General features: G+C 32.4%; 1 long non-coding RNA gene across 1 annotated transcript; it reads right to left on the bottom strand.

Annotated features, from left to right (window-relative positions):
* Nucleotides 1-3,729: 3,729 nt before the first annotated feature.
* Nucleotides 3,730-4,393, bottom strand: LOC129947796 (uncharacterized). Its single transcript, XR_008781765.1, has 2 exons — nt 4,119-4,393; nt 3,730-4,038 (listed from the first exon to the last, which is right to left on the bottom strand). It is a non-coding gene; the product is annotated as an uncharacterized LOC129947796 (long non-coding RNA).
* Nucleotides 4,394-6,635: the final 2,242 nt, after the last annotated feature.

Raw genomic sequence — 6,635 nt, 5'->3', positions numbered from 1 at the left:
TTTTATACAATTTTTTTTTCTCAGCTTGTCTTCTTTTCAAGGGGTTTCTATTTTTTTTATTCAATTTTTTTTTTTCCAAATTTCGATATTTCAAAAACGGGTCAGTATTTTTTAGCGAAATTCAAAAGTTAAATTTTTATTTATAAATAATTCAATATTAAAATATTGAATTGTGCGCAGTTTGGTTTGTCATTTCATAGACTTACTCCTGAACAATATTTTTAAATCACGCAAGTTTGTTATCAAAATAATGGTGCTTATCAATATTTGGCTGACTTTAGAGCGGGATTCAAGAAAGTGTGGTTAAATTTTAAGGGTAGATGTTGATTTTGAATAGAGCGCAAATTATTGTCATTTCTTTTTATTCGTCCATATCCATGTCTTCGAAACTGAAAATAATCACTTTTTGTGGGTGCATTAGTTTTTCGACAATAACTCTTGGATTTTCATTCCCACTAAGGAGACAATTCTGCTTATTGACGAATCCATCTGAGGTAAAAATGCGCCTCATCACTGACGAAGACAATCTTCTTCAAAAATGGATTATCAACTTCCATTGCCATTTCTTGCCACCATTCTGACCATCGACAACTCTTAAAATGGTCAAGAGGCTTAAGTCTTTGGGTCAATTGCACCTTGTAAGCGTTTAAATGCAAGTCTTTATGCTTTTTGCACTATGTTCATCAACGACGAGTGTGAGAGGTGCAATTTTTGTACACGACGACGAGTTGAGGTGGACGGATCTTCAGCCACATTAAAACAAACTTTCAGGCGTAAATTGCATGTACATGTCTTCAGCTTTTTAGTTGCGACGGCGGACGTACATATATAAACTATTGAATTCATAATACTCTAGATTTTTATCAAAAATGGCATTAGGACTGTAGCAAAGCCTGTCGGTCTATCCTGGCCTCTAAAGGAGCATAAACAATTGGGGCTATTGAGCTAAAAGTTAGAAATTTCTCAAGCGATTTTGCGTTAAGAATTTTTGACATTGTTTTCAAATCTAAAATAATGTTAGTCCCAATTTAATTTTTAAGAAGTCTTTTATACAATTTTTTTTTCTCAGCTTGTCTTCTTTTCAAGGGGTTTCTATTTTTTTTATTCAATTTTTTTTTTCCAAATTTCGATATTTCAAAAACGGGTCAGTATTTTTTAGCGAAATTCAAAAGTTAAATTTTTATTTATAAATAATTCAATATTAAAATATTGAATTGTGCGCAGTTTGGTTTGTCATTTCATAGACTTACTCCTGAACAATATTTTTAAATCACGCAAGTTTGTTATCAAAATAATGGTGCTTATCAATATTTGGCTGACTTTAGAGCGGGATTCAAGAAAGTGTGGTTAAATTTTAAGGGTAGATGTTGATTTTGAATAGAGCGCAAATTATTGTCATTTCTTTTTATTCGTCCATATCCATGTCTTCGAAACTGAAAATAATCACTTTTTGTGGGTGCATTAGTTTTTCGACAATAACTCTTGGATTTTCATTCCCACTAAGGAGACAATTCTGCTTATTGACGAATCCATCTGAGGTAAAAATGCGCCTCATCACTGACGAAGACAATCTTCTTCAAAAATGGATTATCAACTTCCATTGCCATTTCTTGCCACCATTCTGACCATCGACAACTCTTAAAATGGTCAAGAGGCTTAAGTCTTTGGGTCAATTGCACCTTGTAAGCGTTTAAATGCAAGTCTTTATGCTTTTTGCACTATGTTCATCAACGACGAGTGTGAGAGGTGCAATTTTTGTACACGACGACGAGTTGAGGTGGACGGATCTTCAGCCACATTAAAACAAACTTTCAGGCGTAAATTGCTCAAAAACCATGAGAAAAAAACATGATGTAAACGATTTAAACCCACATTTTCATAATAAGCCTGAATAACTTGAAAACCTTGCTCGGTTAAATAGCTTTCCATAGTTCAAAGTGAATTAATCTAAAATTGAGAAATTTAAAATATAGTGCAGAAATAAACTTGACAATTAGGTGTAGTTCTCATATAACAGGGGCCTTTAAAATTTAACAATTCTTTTCAAAACTGATCTGTACAAATTTGAATACCTTCAGTTGTTATTGATAACGAAAAGCGTAAATGCTAAACTGAAATGGGGTTAATTCTTGTTTCAGACTTTTTTGAATCGTTATCTTTTGAACTTCTTAAATTCTCATCTGCTGACTATTTTAAATTAAGGTTGATAAGTGATTTGGATCTTGGGATATCAGTTCGTAACTTTAAGTTTAACGCTGAAATTTTTAAAATTAATCCATCCACTTCTTCTTTCTTAAATCATTCACACATTTGATTGCTCTTCACACAGTTGCAAATTCCCTAGAAAATGGAAAAACACCCAAGTTGTTCCAATCCACAAAGACCATTACTCGAAAAATCCTTCAGAATTAGGGCCCATCAGTCTTTTGTAATATTTTTCGAAAACGTAAGAAAAATATTGGATCAAGAAATACTAGAAAGAATTTCAAAATGGCAATCACACAGATAGCTTAAATAACTTTCTATTCTGCTCTTCTACCCTGTGTTCTACCTAAACTTCAGCTAATCTTGATACTTACTTAAGAAATCGTAGCATTAGAACTTTAAATGTCTAATCCATTTCCAGTAAACACAGGTGTCCCACAAGGATCTGTCTTAGGTACTCTTCTTGTTATATCAATTTCCTGAAGAAAGAAAAGAAGTCTAAGTTTTTCCAATCCTACAAAACCCTGACCCCGAAAGTTTGTCGTTATTCTTTTATCATTTCTATAGAAAACGTTAGAAAAATTATTGGTTGAACAAATACTAGGAAGTCTGAACAAAAACTATTCAAAATGACAAGCACTTAATGTAGTAACCGTGGCGTGATGGTTAATACGTATAGGACTGTCATGCTAGAGGTTTTGAATTTAATCCCCTCCTTAATGTAATGAATGGCAGAGGTAGGCCACTTAAAGTTTTTTTTCCACGGGTACTTCATCTTGACAAAGCCTCCAAGAGTAATTCTTGTGATGAAAAGTGCCTTCTTAAATTACTCGTTCGGAATCGGCATATAAACTCTAAGCTTTCTTTATTCCTGACATTCCTCACACAAGGCCCTGGTTCTTTAAGAGATTTGTAGCCTTATAATTAAAGCTCTCATGCTTCGCACTACAGCTATAATAATAAAAGAAAACCTAAAAAATAGAACTTGGAATCTCTAATTAATTCCTCGTCAGCGCAGATGTCCCACAAGGATCTGTTTTAGGCTCTCTTCTCTTTTGCATGTTCATAAATTATCTAACTGATGTTTTTGCAAACTATGAAATGCATATAAATGTAGAAGATGTACACTATTTATGGATGACCTATGGGTAAATGAGACCTTTAAATGAAGAGCTGTTGTGACGCTATTAGTCAGATTCTATTCAAACAATTTACGGTTGCTTTTGGAATCTTAGAATATCTCGAATCCTAACATGCAATCAAATTATTTACATTTTCGAACATTTTATGAACAAAAAAAAATATTAACCCAAAAATTGAATTCTTCTGAAATTTCAACACAAAATGCTATAACCAATTATAACCTAAGCCAATAAAACTGTACTTTTCGGAGGTCCTTAAATAACAATTTGGCTTATTCCAAATGAAAAAAAAAATATTATTTTTAAGTTCACCAATGGGAAGTTAGCCTCTTTCTTTTCCAATTTGAATCCAAAATGTAAATTAATTATAAAAAAACACATATTTTGAATGCTGATAACTTAAATTACATTTATTTTTGTTTTTTTCATATACAAAATTTCATCTTGAAGGTTTAATTAGTTAATAAGATTTTCGGGTTGTTCTTATTTTCTTCTGGATTGAACTTTAAAATGGTTTGCCTTATCCTGAAATACCATATGAAGGTTTCAATTGGACGACTTTCCTAACGGGTGCAATAGGTATGACTTTCTGTACTACTGGAACTGTTTTTACAAGAACTGTTTGCCTAGGAGCAAGTGGAAGACCTCCTGCACTGACGGCAACAAGGAACAAGGCAAAAAAGATGAAGAACTAAAAGTGAATAATAAAAAATAATATTAAATTAATAAAAGTACAACAAATTAAATATATGTTTTTTTTTAATTCTATACCTTCATGTTGATTATAAAGGTAGTTTTGTGATTGATTGATAAACACAAAGCGACTGATGACAATATCGAATTTTGACGCTCCTTTTATACAACAAATTTTGTTTATAAAATTAAAGATTTTAACAAAGACAATAATTTAAAGAATTCAAAACAGGATTTGGTATAATTTAACGATCTAATTCGACTTGAGTTGTATTTTCAATTAAAATTAGTACCACTACGTCACATGTGCAGTTTAACAACAATAATATTAAGTTTTATTAACTTTCTTTATGGAATACAAGTATAATATATTCATTACTTGATAAACTGCCTTATTTTGAGTTTATTTACTTGTTTAGTGCGATTTTTTTCAAAATAAAAATAAAAACGTAATATAATAATAATATAATAAATTTCTTTGAGGGAGAAGAAATTATTTAATTTTATTAACTAGAATTATTTTATAGTCATTACATTTGAAAAACTTATTGAATTTCGGTATCATTATTGAGTTTCTTCAAAACTACTTAAATAGCAAAACTAGTTAATCAGTTTATTGATATCTATTAGTCAAACACGTGAAAAATATAAAACTCGAAAACCCTTTCCAACTAGTTTAGATATTGTAATAGTTTTGAAGCAATGTTTGTTTTGTTTTTCCTTTTTTACATATTTCGAAATTATTTTTTAAAAATGTTATTTTCTTGTGGAAAAAAAACAAACATTGCTCATCTTTTTTGTTATTTAAAATTTTGAATATATTATACATATATATACATACAATCTAATTGCACAAAGGACTATTAAAATCATCAACAATTTGATTAATAATAATTTATTAGTTATTTAGGTTAAATAACCAGTTAAAATCTTGTTTTGTTTGGAATAAAAATTAAATTTGATTTTGAGGTTTTTTCTTGAGAACAAGTATTGCATTCGTAAGAAATTTCAAATTCGTGATTTTAATCAAATATGACATTATGATGATAGAGAAGTCAAAAACGTGGGTCCCCTGATTCCAAACTCGGAAATTCAGGTTTAAAGCCAATTCGCGTTAAGCGTTTTTACATTTTCTTAAGACAAAAATTATGTCCCTATACAAATTTTTTGTTCTGTAATGGAAAAGTCGAAAATTCTTTTTAAAAAAAAATAAAAAAGTACATATTTTTGTGTTGCCCCAGAAGGATACCTCCATAGAACCGTTATTTTGTTGGTGTTACATTTTCTAAGGAACTTATGAACCGATTTTAATAGTTTTTGTATGTTCTCCTATTGTCTTAGTAACATTTAATGAGTAAAAATGTCAAAATTTTAATTTTGGATTTAAAATTTTTTTTTTACATTAATTGCTTTAAAATTCGATATCTCGAAAACGGGACATAAACTTAGAACCGAAGGCTGCAAAGAAGAAAGTGGAAACATCTTAGTGGAACCGCAGTCAATGCTGAGGATACGGAAGGACCATTTCTGCAGACTGTATAACGGCGACGACAAACTGAATTCCGCTGTCAGGCAGGATGATCCATTCAACATAGACGACGAAAGCCAACAACCCCGTCCTCCCGACTTAGACGAAGTTAAGATTGCCATATCTAAGCTGAAGTCTAATAAATCCGCTGGAGTGGATGGCTTGAATGCCGAGCTCTTTGAAACAGCTTGAGATAAGTTGGTTAGGAGCATGCACCAACTTATCTGTAAGATATGATCGAAAGAAAGCTTGCCCGATAAATGGAACTTCAGTATTGTTTGCCCGATCCTGAAAAAGGAGACCCTCTAAACTGCACCAACTATAGAGGAATCAGTCTACTTAACATCGCCTATAAAATCTTCTCTGCCGTATGTGAACGTCTAAAGCCCATCGTCAACAACCTGATAAGTCCTTATCAGTGTAGTTTTAGACCAGGAAGTCCACAGTTGATCAAATATTCACATTACGGTAGATCCTGGAAAAAACCCAAGAACTCCAAATCGACACCCACCATCTTTTCATCGATTTCAAGGCCGCATATGACAGCATCTATAGGGACAAGCTGTATAGAGCAATATCTAGTTTTGGCATCCCTGCCAAACTCGTCCGTAAATGTTGGAAACAACCTAACAGAACCTTTCGATGTTAAAAAAGGTTTTAGACAAGGTGAAGCGCTGTCATGTGATTTTTTTAACATCGTGCTTGAAAGAGTAGTGCAGAGCTCACACGTCAACACTAGAGCACTATCTTTCAAGAGTCTGTCCAATTACTAGCATATGCTGATCAAATTGATATAATCGGAAGAACTAAGCGTGATGGCAATGGGGCTTTTGTGAGTATTGAGGCAGAGGCGGCAAAAATGGGTTTAACTGTTAAAGAAAGGACATACAACACCGACGTTTTGGTCAATAACTTCGTCTACCTAGACTCCGCTGTAAATGCAGAAAACAACACCAGCGCTGAGATCAAACGCAGAATAACTCTTGCTAACCGCTGTTTCTTTGGACTAAGAAAGCAATTGAGTGGCAAAGTCCTCTTTCGAGGGACCAAAGTGTTGTTATATAAGA

This window comes from Eupeodes corollae, chromosome 2 (assembly GCF_945859685.1).
Source record: "Eupeodes corollae chromosome 2, idEupCoro1.1, whole genome shotgun sequence".
In the NCBI taxonomy this organism is placed as follows: Eukaryota; Metazoa; Arthropoda; class Insecta; order Diptera; family Syrphidae; genus Eupeodes; species Eupeodes corollae.
The sequence above is the reverse complement of the archived record's forward strand: the minus strand, read 5'-3'. Positions and strand labels throughout refer to the sequence as shown.